At 35.6% G+C, this 15,908-nt stretch overlaps 1 protein-coding gene across 13 annotated transcripts in view; it reads left to right on the plus strand.

Moving 5' to 3' along the window:
• LOC105253961 (disks large 1 tumor suppressor protein) overlaps window positions 1-15,908 on the plus strand; it is a 248,261-nt gene that overhangs the window by 127,765 nt on the left and 104,588 nt on the right. The window lies entirely within an intron of this gene.

Consider the following 15,908-nt stretch of genomic DNA (forward strand, 5'->3'; position numbering starts at 1 on the left):
ATATTTTACTATGCATTTTTGTGCATTACATTCAGATAAATATGCGTCAGAATTAACATATATTTAATCTCGAGATAAAATTCAGCTTGTTTAACTTTAAATTTTCTAAATTTACACATGTGTGTAAAAGATTTTATCAACTTTAACATGAATCTTAAAAAGCAAGTAATGTAAGGTTTATCTATATTTAGCTGTCACAAATAGACAAAATCGAATTTATCAACCGACAAACAACATTACAAATAATTAATATGATCACTTACGTACTAATCTAAATAAATCTGAACATAAAACGCGTGAATAGTTATAAACGCGAATAGCTAGACATATGAAGGAAGGGAGAAGCGAGGAGGAGAGGAGAAGAGCGATTTGCATGACAGTGATGCATGCGATCTGTAGAGCTCTTATATCGTCTTCTGGTTACACGGTTACATAATGTGCGCTATATCGAGTGCCGTTATTAAGGGCACAGCTGTTTAATGACGTTGCGGCGCGACTTGCGAAAATATTTGTCGGAAGACAGACAAAGAGAGGGAGAGAGAGAAGATAGACGTCCATCGATACCGATGATCGATTTTCGATCACAACTGCTTGCCGACAACGCAGTTGCTGCTGATGCTCCTCCGCTCGCCCGTTGAGTTTCTCCGTACAATACTCTCGTAGATGGATGCGGATTAATTAATTCCTTATTACATAGAAGTGCCGTATCTGATGCTCGATCGCTTGATTAAACGCGATAGTTCGTCGAGTTGGAATATGCGAGGGAGATTTAATACGCATTCTATCGTAATATCTTTATTATATACAGGTTATTTCATAATTTAAAATCAAAAATATATTTTTTATTTTAACAGTCAAGTTGGAAGATACGAGAGCAAGAATTATAATATATTATTGAAACATGTGAAGGAAAGAATTATAAATACTGCATTCTACTGTAATGCAGGCTATTTGATAATTTGTAAAATATATATTTCTGTTTAACTCCTTTCTAATGAGCCCCAGAAAATATATTTATATTATAAATATGAGCAATTTACGGTTATTGCTCGGCATTTTTCACCACGGAAACATGCTATTATAAATGGACGACCAAGGCATGTCAGGCGCATTGCTGGAAGGCTACGAAGCATCCCTCTGATAATACAATATAGTCTGCGAAATGCCATTGGAGAGAAATCTGAGGGCAGGCGAGACATTTAACAATGGCGCGACATTGAATGTGATTTAGTGTGGCGTTTAATCGGATCTATTTTAGTGCATCTGTTGTGTCTTATGCCGCCAGTGTTCCGGCGACGAAGATATTCAGGATGCTATCGCGATTGTCGCACGCCGAATTCGTCGAGAGATCCTTACAGAATTTCGCCGCGTTACAAAATTTCTGACACTCCAATATGAGCGATTAATACATTAATGAATTTAGAAATAATTATATGTAGACAGATTTCAAACTAATTTTAGCTTTAAAGAACAATATATAAATATATTTGTGATATCATAATAGTGAGGTTTTAATTTCTTATAGTGATTTTTTTTTTAAATTAATATATATAAACTAGTATATAAAAAATATATATAATATATACAAACTAATATGTATAAAAATTATAATATTCAATGTAATTGCAATGTATAATCATAAAAATTATTAATTCATATAAGATGGAAAAATATATATAGTCTCGTTGGATGAAAATTTTATTTATTTCGAAATTCAATGCCGTGAATGTAGATATCATTTTGCTTTGAGCGCGATACGTAAAATTGAATCTCGCTCGATGAGTTCTTGCTATAGGTAAACCCTTGCATTCTGGCGAACCGTGTTGTTTTTCAATGGCCTCTTGGAACCCTTCTGAGAAGAGGGAGAGAGTATTCTCCGGCCGTCTTCTTGTTTCGGATATCCACAATACGCGTCATCCACCGCGTCATCCAATGCTCTCTCCGCGAGAAATTCTATTCTCTTTTCCGGAAGTACAAAGAGCACGTCCTTTGTTGTCGTGCATCGACTTCATCTCGTCTCCCGATTCTCGCTTACTCTCCCTCCTTTTAACCCTACACAACTCTCCGCTTTGTGGAAGGTCTCTCAAAGGGACCGTCCCTTCTTCCGAGTCCTCTTTGTTTTCCCGCGAGCCAAACCCTCCTTCGAAGCTTTTTCTCTCGCTTTTCTCGAATCACACTATCGCGCTCTAAATGCCACTGGCAAACTTCGAAGCTTATTGTCGGGGAATTTTGCTGCACGGCGGACGACGACGACTCGACTGTAAATGGGATTTCGGATTTATATCTATTTACGTGATGGTGATTGCGCGACGCGAGACTTTTGTTGACGTAAGTTCCAATCGGGACATTTGGCTTTGCTTCGATCGGGAAAACTACTTCTTTCGCATTGCTAATAACATTTTCGCAATACGTTCGTTAACCGGGCTTCAGCTTGACAGTAATTTTTTCCTTCTTATTTTTCTTTCGTATTTCTCTCTCGCCTTGTCTCTGCTCTACTTCATTTTGCGGATAGGATCGTTAGCAGCCTAAGTTTCTTCTTCTGGTTTTCTTTTTTTTTTCTCTCTCATTATCAGGACCGAGAGGAATCGTGCCGGGACCATCGAGACCAGGCAGAGTACATGAATCTCTACAAAAAGCAAAAGAAAACAGGACACCGTTCGCAACACACGCGCTAATTACATCGCGTGATCTCTTCATGAGAACATGACAATTTTGTCTCAGAAAATGAATGGAGAACTAAGCGATATATATCTTGTGGCTTTGGCACACACATTATGTTGTTCCTCTATCTCTATATTTATTCAAAAATATACAAATATATATAATATATTAATTGGTCGACATATTAATTAGACGTATATAAAATGTATCAATTATATAATTTCTATTTCCGTTATGCACTTTTTCTTTCCTTACGTAACCATCCTTTGAAAATTGTAGTTTAACGTATGTCGTGCCCTCTTTTTCTGATTTTTTTTAAATACCATGAGTTATGACATATCAGGTTTGTGCTGATAATTTTATTTTTAATATTTTTAATCTCTAATCGCTCGCTCGCGCGCGAACTTAATCAGTATTTTAACGATGCAAATCGATATATTTCATCGCCTGCTGATCGCAATTGCTTTAATTTAAACTGCTTCTAATTGCGCAAGGTACATTAATTAATCAGTATCACCGCGTAGTCGGCGCAATGCGTTGGCAAAGGTATTGTTGCATTTCGCGCATCGCTAAATCCCGCGGTGCATGAATAATGCACGTGCGTCGCCGCGTGTTAAAGTAAACGTCGTGATTTTACCGACACGCTTTGCCGATTCGTGTAAAATTATACACGTTCCGTGATTAACTCGTGGCTTTCAAATTAATTCCGCCGCGTATCACCACTCGCTTTTCGATATTTTCTTGCCGTCCAGGAGAATCGATCATCGCTATTTTATCAACTGAGTGCACACGTATGAATCGTAAATTTCTTATAGGTGTCACTTGTAGTTTTATTTGATATGAATGTTATTTTTTTTACGCAAGAATTGTAGATGGTAAAAATTAAAAATTTAGATTCTAAGAGAGATAAGATTTTTTAAATTTCCAACTGGATAAGAATAAAATAATAGATTTGTAAACAAAAATTATTATGATAAGAAATAATATGTAAGAGAAATGTTGTAGAATTTATCAATGTAACAATAAATATACAGATGTCTTGTAGAATATATTGTTAAATCTCTATAAAGTTGAATAAAAACATATTTTTTCGGTGTAAAATATTTACCAAAAATTTTAGATTTTTGAAAATATCAAATTGTAGATAAATACCAGATATTCTCACGTCGTTTTTCGTTTTCCTATCCGTTATTACTGCCTCAAGCTATTCAAATATATTTTTAACATCGCTATGGCAAATATTTTTAATATAGGACGCTATGTTTCTTTTTCCTAGGATTGATAAAAAAATAACTAAAACATCGAGAGATAACTGAAACACTTACGAAAGATTTTCGAGGCAATTTCGTGCGGCTGTTATGCGAAATTCGGTCAAAGGTTACCGGACACAACCCTTTCACTTTAATTGGCCGGACAGAACGCAGCGCCTGTCCTCAATTTCACGTTATTCGCATATAACGTCAGCCGCTCTCGTTGTTGAATTTCCCGTGACTGACGAAATTTTCGTCAAGATCGATCCTCAAAGGACCACTCAAACAAGCGCGACAACTCGTCCCGGTTCATCGATGCTCTCTCTCTCGATCATCGACGGTGAATTCTACCGGAATGTAAATTGCAATTCGAATTAAGAGCCCCATTAAGAATTCTTTCGCGATGCACCGTTCGTTGCATTGACTTTCTCTAGATTTCGCTCAAGTTAAAAAATAATGAAATAAAAACACGATTCGATTATTATTGACACACCGAATAAAAATGTAAAAAAGTACATACTTAAATAATATGCAATAATGTATAACTTCATATTAATTGTATACATATTAATATACAATACTTAAATAATTGCAAACTATTTATAATTATATTTTTTATTCTTTTAATTATTAAATCATCAAAAAATAGGTGCTTCGTGCAATTTTAAAAATAAATGAATTATTAAAAAAAAAACAAATGAGATTTATCATGCTTCGATTATTATTGCGCTTAGATTTTTCGCTCATTACTCGCGAAAAACGTGGTATCTGTATGCTTTAGCGGACTCGTTGGATTTGAATGCCCTGTGACCCTGGTAAAAAACTGGTTCCTGCTGTTGACGATACAGTCGGCTGTCGGCTCACGCGGTATATTCATTATTTTTTTTCTATAGAGATTCATGAAAGATAAGCGATGAAAAAAATCTCATCATATATTCGCGGATCGCGTTTACGTGTACGTTTACTTCGTAGCTTGAGGGAATCAATCACGAGTGTCAATTCGTTCAATTCCACTTCATTGCGCATGATCAGCGTATAATTTGGATTCGTTCCTACTATAAAATATTCACGGCAACGAGGAAAAACAAACGTCAAGGATAGACGAGAATTTCTAATCCGAGATGAAAACTTGCGACGAAGGTTTTATCTGACCGTGAACCGCACAACGTGATACATAATTTTTACGAGCGCCAAGAGGAAAGGAGGAAAGAACGCGCTTCGTGGTCGGAGTGACAAGAATGGAATTCGACATCGTGCGCGGCGATCGCGAGGATTCGCGCCTCGAATTCCGCGTGCAAAAAGTCGCGATTCCCAGAGGCGGCCGATGAAGCCAAAGCGTGAAACGTCCTGTCGGTTGGTCGCTCTCTCACGATCGACCTCGCGCGAACCTGAGAAGTCATGGTCTACGTTTTTAGCATGGTTTATAACTCTTTCGATTGCCCGTTCTCGCGGGCTCGCGTACTACACACGACGAGCTAGAATCGCCAGGAACGAAGGTGTACGCGATCGCACCCTTCGAAGAATGAAGCTTGGCTCCTTCGCGAGAGAGCCGGATCGAGTTTGACAGCTGGAGACCGCTAGGCGTATAGTACCGGTGTTGATCCTTTCAGAAAAGTTTGTTGAAAAAAATCTCAACTTCTGCTGCTCTAAAACCGGAAGAGATTACGACGAGGACAGGAAATTAAATGTGAGGCGAAATTAATCATATTTAGATAAATGTGAGCGTTAAAAAATGATTAAAGATCCAACGAATAATAAAAATGAAGAGATGAGGAGGGATAGATTAAGAGAAAGCGTTAACTAAAAAGATACGTGCATGTATTAAGAAAAAAGTGAGAATCTTTATGAGTGCTCTGACTCATCCATCGTACGTATTCCGCCCACATTTGTCTCGTTCAATAGCCTCGTTTGACAGATCACTCTTACAGATCTACAGATAAAATCTACAGATAAAATCGTATAGATGCAAATATAAATAACTATCGCAAAATAACTTTTGGTATAATATATTCATTCTTTAATACTTGTTCTTTTCTCTGGAGGTTTTCCTCCATTTTTTTCTATTTCCTAAGAGATTTTTTGTGCAGATTTAATATAAAAAAAGACGCAAAAATATAAGCAACTTTGATTATTCTCGAATATACATATCACGTTCCTTTATCTCTCGAAATCGCACGCGATCCTCTTATAAAGATTCAAACACGCGAGACTGTTTCACGTGGGGTACCGATGCTGGCGGCAACGATCCTGCCTCGGAACCGCAGTTTCCGTGAAGGTTCGTGCGCCTCCGTCGATGCTCGGGTCACTCTCGTGCGTGCAACGCGAGCTTCACGCCGGTGTTCGGTCGGCCGATGACGTCAACAGCGAAGAGGCCCCGCCGTCGTCTATCGTGAGCGGCCAACTCGAGTACGCGGCCGACGAACGAGGGCTCCGCTGCAACGCTTCTCCTCAGCGAAGATCGCGACGTGTCGGACTCGCGTCGTCCTCGCGTCATTGATTATCTGCCAACGCGAGGATCGCTTGTGCGCGTCTTCGGCGATTACGCGAATCCGCTCGTATCCGCCGCCGTAATTCCACCGACATCGTAAGTGCCGAGACCGAAAGAAGGAATCGGAGAGAAAGAGAAAGAGAGAGAGACGCAGAGAGAGGCGACAGGAGCGTCCTAACCTCTACCGGTGGTGATCTTTCGGACGCAGTGCGCGGCGGCCGATCTCTCTCGGAGCACGCCTTTTGGAGCACGAGTGATTTGGAATGCGACCGTGCGAGGATCAAGGTGAGAGGTAGAGGAAACGAGAGGCGAAGGTGAACGAGAATCTGTCGCGCGCGAATTCGAGATACTCCTCCGAGCGTCGCGTCGCGTCACGTCGTGAGAATAAAACACGCCGGGATTAAGTGTGCAACCTGTTTTCGGTGCGCGCGAGCGCGCGCCCGCGCGCGCGCGACTTCGTGTGAGTGTGTGTACGCGCGCACCTGTGTGCGCCCGCGAGCGTCGTATGTGTCGTACGTGTGTGGCAGCAGTGCTCGTGTGTGCTCGCCGTCGTGGAATGCGAGGCTCGCATGTGCAGCAGGAACGGCTCGACGCTCGGTGATCTTCGATGCCGTCGTGACGTCGGCACCGCCTCCGTCGCCCGTCGCGTTTGACACCGTGGCCTTCTAAGAAAAAAAAGACTCAGGTAGAACGCGAGCCTTGGAATTTGTCGGCTTCGGCCTGGCTTTGTCGATTTCGGTAGGTTTTGTGGAAAACACGCGGAAAATTATTCTTTCTCTTTTCGGAGTATATCGACGCATATTTTCACATGAAATATTTTGACATTCTGAAAAAAACATTCCTGAAAAATAATCGACTGATAAATCTCTCTGTTAAATGTTTATTTAATCTCGTTTTCTAATGTACTCGTTACAATTTTCTTTATTGCCGGTTGATATAATGAACTAGTGCGTGGAAATCTTTCTTATATATGTAAAAATAATCCTTGCATAGATTACGTGAATGCATAAAATTATACGTTGATAATTATACGTTCGTAATTGTCGTTTACCGACTCTTAATGGTGTTTAAGTCGGCGAATTTTACATAATTTTGTGTTCCCTCTGTTTAATATATTTAAAAAAAGGCGTTGCAAATAAAATTTTTTCCCTCATAAAGTGTTCTATCTATACAAGGTAACGCTTTCTATTTTAAGAGAGATATTACACTTTTCATAAGGAAATAAAAAGAAATGCTGAAGTTTCATCTTTGTTGGAGACAAGAATTTTTTTTTATCGTTTTATTCTTTTGCTTTTAATTTCTTTACTGCAAAATTTATTATTCCCACGTTCTGTTATTAAATTCAACAAATTATTCTCGTATATATTTTTATATACTTTTTAAAAATTGGTAAATTTTAAATGTTAATGTCTTATTTAAATATACATTTTAAATATAAAACCAATTTGAAAATTATAATATTTATCCATTTTAAATATAAATGTTTTAATTTTCAATTTAAACGTTTTCATGTAATTTAAATGTTATAATTTTCAAACTGATTTTCGTTATTACTTTTTGTCTAATGAAAGTTAACATTTTTCAATTTTATAAATTTGCCACAGAAGTGTGTAAGAAATAAAATATGAAACAGTGTATCTATTAAAATTAAAAATGATAAATATTATCAGGACTAAATTGTGTGAAAATTTTAACAAAAATATTATTAAAATAACTTTTTCATTTCACGAAACATGAAAATTCTATTAAAAATTATTGCGATTGCGTATATATTTTGTGTTCATTTGTAAAATTAACTTAAAATCCCCGTAAAAAACGACATTTTATGTCGAATACGTGCGTGTGCGTGCGTTCTCCTATGGAGAGCGCTTCTCTCCTCTTCGGTGCGTGCGTGTCGTGGGAAACGCATCGCGTTCGCGTGGGACGTCCACGTGGAAATGGAAGCCGCCACGTTACATCGTGGGGTTTTCCTACGCGGGGTGGCTGCTGCTCGTTGCCTCGACGGAAATACGCGTCTCGTGCATCAGAGCGAGACGGATAGACAACCTGTTTACGATATCCAGCGCGCGCACGAGGACGCGGATACTCTAGCGTACATACGCGATGTTTCGAAACCGTTAGGAAAACGTTCTATGAGGAAGGTCGAGTCTTAATTTGTGCCTTCAATTTGACGAACAATATAACGGATAGGAAGTATCGCGTTATTTTGTGTTAAAGATTTAAAAGAATATAAAAATAAAAACAATCAAGTATGACAATGACGGATCTTGCTGATTATTAATAACATTTTCATGTTGATGCGGTTTATTGTTTTTATTTTTCGCGGAGAGGAAATTTATCGCTAAAATAGCCGTCATATTAGTTAAGGTACATAGTAGTAGCATTGATTTTTCTAAGGGCACACGACGTGTCCCCTTCCTATCGTTTCCTCGAGAGAGACGAGAATATCCTGAGCGTGACAATACACGTTGCATAATACGAGGTCATTCGAGATGGCGAGATCTAATAATTTATTCGATTGATCGAGCATTTTCGTTGGCAATAGAATACACGTGACTTTGAAACTCGATGTGTCATAAGTTTTTCCGTTTTATTATATTAACTTATTTTAATCGATGTTGTCTCTTGTACATTTATAAAACATTTGTTTCTTATATTTTTAATCAAGATTATTTGAAATTTTGCATGGACAAAGAATTAGTTTAACCACTTTTCTAAAAATAGATTCTAAATTGATTCATTATTTAGTTAACAGTTTTTTTTCATTATTGTTTAATTATTATTTAAAGCCGGTTTTTTATCCTATTGAAAAACGCATCGATGACTACTTGCGACTTACTTAATTGATCAATTACTTCAAGTGTTGCCGATCAAATTGGAGAATTTTTTTTTAACGAGATGTCATTCATATTAATTTTTATTCGTATGCTCTGCAAAAATCAGTCACCTCCAGTTTCCGTTGCAAGACTTTTCTCACGCGCGAGCTTCGCGACTGCATTTCATCTGCATTTAAATTGCAGTAATTATAAAATCAAGGAGAAACGTATATAAAAATCGTCGCTGTTATGCTGATTTCTAATAGAATATAATACAGGGGTTAAAATTGAAATTCTAGAATTAATTATTTATTAATCTTGTTTTTTATCGTAAGGATTTGGATTTCAGTGGATTAGAGTGTATTTTACGTTTGATGAATATAAGAGAAACACATCTGCGTTTCATTTTAATCACGTGACGCAATATCGCGCCGTGACACGCGATAATCGAGCAGCCGACAAATCACTAGTTAAGCGTACAACGTAGTAAAATAATTTCACGTGCGTTAGTCAGATTAATTTTCCGAAGCGAAGCGATGTGTCCCTGAGATTTATCAATTAGGTCACCTCGCAGAACTCGTATGATACATTCATTACGCGCAGGTGTAGGGCGTATTTTTTTTCGGAGACAGAAAGAGAGATAGAAAGAGAGAACTTCGAGAGCGCTAAATATGCCATATGAAATAAATATGCCATATAAATTATATCCTTCGCTGAATCTATTTACATAATCGAATTAATTCTCGTTTATTGCATGCGATATTGCCGAATAGCGCGATATAATGTGAGTAATTGATTTTCAACAACGTTGAAACGTAAGATACAATAGTCGCTACGACTGAAGACACATGAGAATTTATCGGAAAGAGCACGCGATCGAATGAAAATACAAGTTTGGGCAGATGTGACCCATTTTTTCACATTACAATTGCCAAAATTCGATACCTTGCCTTGCCGATACACCTGCCACCTGAAGGTAATTAGAGAATGCGAATGTAAGTCGGTGACATGAATCCTCCGCCTTTCTATTCCTTCTTTTTCTCTGCCCTATGATATAACGTAGACTAACACTCACCTGGTGGAACGACATTTGGCGGGTCTCTGGATCTGAAATACGAGTAGATAGTATCACGTGTACCGTTTCGTCACGCTCATGCCGTTTCGACACCGTTGTTTAGGAAGGGTCCTTGAATTTTAAAGAGCCTAATTTAGTATTAATATCCTCCTTAATATTAAGCCAAATACGTGCGTATTTAGATATTTACACTAATAAAATATAATAATAGTATGTAATAATATATATTTCGGTGAAAGTTAATTAAACGCAGAAACATTTTAAATAACATAATTTACGGATAAATTTTTACAAAATAAAAATGATAGATTTTTTATAATTTACATAAATATAAATTTTATAATTATTAAAAGAAATTTAGCATTAAAAATATCAAGAGGGAATTTATAATTAGTTAATTAACATTGAAAATGAGGAATTTCATGTACCATGTTTAATAGTTTGATGAATGCAACCCCAGTGAATCACATAGATCAATAAGCAGAAAGTTTTTTCTCGATACAATTAAACCGAAATTTATGCGCAATCGTATAAATTACAAGAAATAACATATAAATTCCGCGTGTCCTCCGCATATCCGCGAAAACATAAGCATTATTCATAACGTTGATCGTCCATCTATCTTGTGTGTTGTGTAGTCTCGTGCGTTTTGTGAGAAGAATAAAAAAAAATATGATGTGCCTCGGTGCGATCTGAGCGGCAGGATTAATTGGATTAATAGAACAACGCTCTCTGTGGATCTGCAATAATACAACAGTAGGATGACTACTAGAAGGAAGAAGAAGTCGCAGGACGGCTTTCTGAAGAAGGTCTCTAGCCTATTCAATCTCGACACGGTGAGTCATTTCTTACTGAATCGAACTTTCACATCTCGATAGCGATTTTTTGTAATCTTAATCCAACAGTGATTGTGACTTGTCGTGGCCAAAAATACTTGTGTCCAAGTTACATTAATTAATATAAAATCATTATAAAAATATTCCTTTATGAAAAGGCAAAAAAATCAAATGATAACATTAATTTCCTGTTAAGTCTACGTATTTAAATTAAAAGGTATTTTATCATGCAAAAGAAAGATATTCATAAAAATCCAATAAGTTTTTAACTTTCGTAATAAAGATATGTCTTTCGCAATCTATTGAAAATAATATTCTTTTTAATCTCTTTTTCCTCGCTTTTAAAATAATACTATCAAACTGCATTCTATCAGGTTCTTTCAGTTCAGAACAAATTTATAAATATAACCGCGGCCTCGTATTTGCTTTATACTCACGTGTTTCAAGTTGAGGATTTTTTTTGAAAGTGTTCTACGTCTATTTAGACATTTACGTATCTAAACAGAAGTTGCGTTAGACATAACTTACGATATACTATTCTTGGCTGTGCGTATCTCCTTTACAAATTCTATTAAATTGTTGGTCGATTATTTCAAGATATTTATTGTACAATAATTTGAAAAAATTTATTTATCAATATTATTTCTCGAAATAATAAATAATTGTGAACAATAATTTATTAATTCTATTTTAATATGATAAACTAAAATACTTTGAAGTTAGAATATATTTTAACGTACATCTACAAATTATACAAAATTTCAAATTATAATTTTATTAATGTAAAATTTTAATTTTTTAAGTAACTTTCTTTAAATTTAATTCAATAAATTTAACAGGTTTTAGAAATGGAATATGATTACTTGTGTATTATAATAATAGAGGATAATTATTATAAAAAACTTTAATTTCTCTCGAATAATATTAAACTTAGTTCTCAATAAGTAGTCTTAGTTTTGAACAAGTGGGAAATGAGAGTAATTTATTTATTTATGGGTGAATATTATAATAATAAAAGTACATATTATCTTTGTACATCTATATCCTTTATTATTGTTCGATTTATAAGAACAATAGTTCATAAAATAGAGGCGTACTAGCCATATGCAGTATTGCATACTGAATTAATTAGTTACTCAAATTGAATTGAATGGCAAGATGGGTCTCTTAGTATATATAAGTACACTGAATAATTTCGTGTCGAAGTGGATTATGAATACTTAAGAGCTGTTTGCATATCTGTTATTTTCGTTGTATGGTACATACGGTATAAACGAATATCAGCGCATTGAAATAAAGCATATTAAACATAAATTAATCAGATATTTGCATGTATGTTAACATCGCATAGTAATTCTCTCGGTCATAATGCAAAAATAATATTTGCATAAACGTTGCGCAGAACAGGCAAATGTTACTGAATTTGCATCAATTTAATTCTCCTGTTGTCATTGGAGGTTCCATGAAAGGGAGAGAAAGATTTATATTTCTTTTTTATCCACATTTTTATTGACATGTAAAAAGTTTTCGTCTTACCTGCTTTATGACAGTTAACGAATAGAAGCCATTTATTACATTTTTCTGTGGAATACGATTGCACCGCGAAACGAAATGTCGTAGGAAAGCTTCGGGGACATGGGAAAAACGGAGAGTAGCAACGCGCTGAAAGGAAAAACAGTTCGCAAAAACAGTTAGAGACGGAAAACGTCGTCGCGACGAAGTTCGAAGAGCGAGGAAAATCGCGGAACCATTTTTCTCGCTAGTTTCACGACCGGCTTCATGCGATAAGAGTGTCGAATAGCTTCGTGAATGCAAGAGGTAGGTATGGAAAGAGAGGGGAGCGGGAATAAAAGAGAAACCGTGGAACATAAACAAGATCGTAGAAACACCTGTCGATTTTTCCACCGTTAAAGAGTAACTTCGATGGAAGAAGACGAAGTCGCGTCTTTCTTATCTACGATAGTCATCCTTATCTATCATGATTAACAACTTGTTAGTAAAATATTTACTGAAGCTCTGATATCATTTTTACATTAAAAAACACTTTTAATATCAACATAATAGTGTCTTCTAACATATGACATAATTCTAAACATGAGTTTCTAATAAAATATTAATTAGATTGTGCAAAATATTCATATTTATTTAATATCTAAATTATTTTTGCGATTATTTAACTTCAAATATGGAAATTATATTCGAATAATACGGATTTTCATATTAGAAGAATTGAATTTATCGCGATATTTTTTGTTCAATTTCAATAAATTCTGATATATTAGTCTCACATAATTAATTTTTTATTTATATCTGTATAATGGATAATTTGAAAAAAATGTGTAGAGTTTAATAAATTTGACTGTTTTGCAATTAAAATTCGTATGCTTGAATAATCGAACAGTAATCATCGCATAATTCGGATATACTAATATTAGCAAATGGGAACGATATTGACGAGTCTAATAATTTATTTTTTCGCGCAATACACAATCGATCCTCGCGCCACTTTATTTGCGGATCTATGTTTCTGCAAAAGAGACGGCAATTTATTATTCTTAGGAAAATTTGCGGCGCGTTAACTGACTTTATCGAGCGCTGCACGGTGTAGTTTACATTGACGCCCGATCCCGACACGGTCCAAGCCGCTTTGAGAATCCTAAGTCAACCTTAAGTCAACGCGAACTCTCCGTGAGTCTCGCAAACCACCACCGTGAGCTAACAAACGCTCGATGCTGCATTCCGAGACACGCAATGTTCGTAAGCCGATATTCACACATTGTACCGTTGTTTGCACGAAATGTGGCTTGTCCAGGGACGCTTACGTTATGCGACATCCCTAAGCGGATTGCTCGATTTTTTTTATCAGCTGCCAGACAATTCGCTGTTGTGTCAGACTAAATGATGAATAACGACAAAATGATGAGTGAAGTCGAGCGAGTCAATAAATCATGCATGGATTGCTGATAGTGCGCGCAAAAAGTCATTTGAACGATATTATCGATTTTTCGAATATTGCCACCATGAAAACTTTATTGTCAATTGTTCATGTCTCTCTGTAAATTGTATTCATATTGGCGTGTCAGTTCTATTTGCCTATTACTCTGTAATTTTTCTGCAGCATCGAGGAAAGATCCGAATCGACATCTGATATTTTTTGTACTTACTTTTTAATGTTTATAATTATTATAAATGTACTTACTTTTTAATATTTATAATTATTATAAATTGTTATTGTTGTATATGCATCTATTATTAATTATGTACGCCTAAACTCTCACTTGACATTTCTCTTACTAAAACTTCAATATCAAAGAACTTTTTTTATTGACTCTGTTTTATTATATCAATATCTTCCTATACTATTTATATTTTCTCGGCAATATTTTATATGGAGAATCTGTGTGACGTATTTTCTCTAATCATCGGGCGCTATATTTAATGATAGCAAGGTTATCACGGTCCAATTAATGCGTTCTCCACGCTCATCCAAGTATACGTTACGAAACACGAAGCAAGCGAACAGGTTGTCGTTAATTGACTCGGCGGATTGACGACCAATCGAAAGGCAAAGTGGATCTTTGTTGTTGCTGTCGGTTACGTTCGCGTTATCTTCTCGAATGCGCATTATTTCCAGCTCGTCGGAGCATCGCTTACGTAAATCCGCAAATGCGCGCAAACACGCGTGCTTATTGTAACTAACTTGAATATCAGATGACGTTTGAAGGTAGTGATGTATCGATAGTGAAAACTTGTACCCGCAAAAACCTTGCCGAATGCACGCGAAGTTAGGTGAATCGCGTGTTGCTGCATTACATTTTTTTCAATATATATGCAGCGTTTATTTTACATCACTTAATCTGGCACCGCAACATGAGAATTCAAATTTATGTATAGCATAATTAACTGCTAATTTACTATTAAATTATATCGAATTTATATATATTGTTTCTACCAATTAGCCGAAAATTAATGTTAAAAGAGTTGTTCGCTGATTTAATATTATGCTAATATCTCATATTCCAAAGAAAAATTAAAACAAATTATAAAAACATAAATGTATCAGAATTAATTGCTCGGAGATGTTATGCAAATAGATTTCAGAAATATTAAATTTTTATCGAGGCAGCATAAAATACTGTAATAATAGTAAAAGTACAAAGTTAACAATATCAATTTGATATTCAATTGTTTTCGGAATTTTTTCCAAATTAATTGGTATTAAATTGTGTTTTAAATTGATTGTAAATTTATTGTAGTTTTAAATTTACAATCAATTTAAAACACAATTTAATACCAAGCGAAATAAGTTTAAAAAATCGAAAGCTCTTCAACGCTTATATCGTTACAAACATAAAATATGTTAAAAGATACACAAGCAATTAATTTTAAAAATAATCAATATCTTATTATATCTTATCAATATATAAATTAATGAATTATTCATACCATGGCTCCATTGTTGTCTGATATCTTCTTGAGTTTCTTCATTCGTTTTTTTGTTTGTTTTTTAATATTCCTTAATGGCATGCACACGGCACGTGAAAACACGATTAATTACAATCATGTACGTGCTAATCATTAGAATACAATGATCACTTTACATAGCATTTTCGACATTAATCGCGATACGTTACAATGTGTACTTTTATTGCGAGAGAATGCGAAAATCAAATTACTACACAAAGCTACGATTTGTTTGGCATTCAAAAAATCGCGTGATCGAATTCACACGATGTATTTCCGTTGCTAATAATGCTTGTATTTTATAGCAAGTTTACTATA

The sequence above is a fragment of the Camponotus floridanus genome, unplaced genomic scaffold (assembly GCF_003227725.1).
Source record: "Camponotus floridanus strain SB8 unplaced genomic scaffold, Cflo_v7.5 scaffold53, whole genome shotgun sequence".
In the NCBI taxonomy this organism is placed as follows: Eukaryota; Metazoa; Arthropoda; class Insecta; order Hymenoptera; family Formicidae; genus Camponotus; species Camponotus floridanus.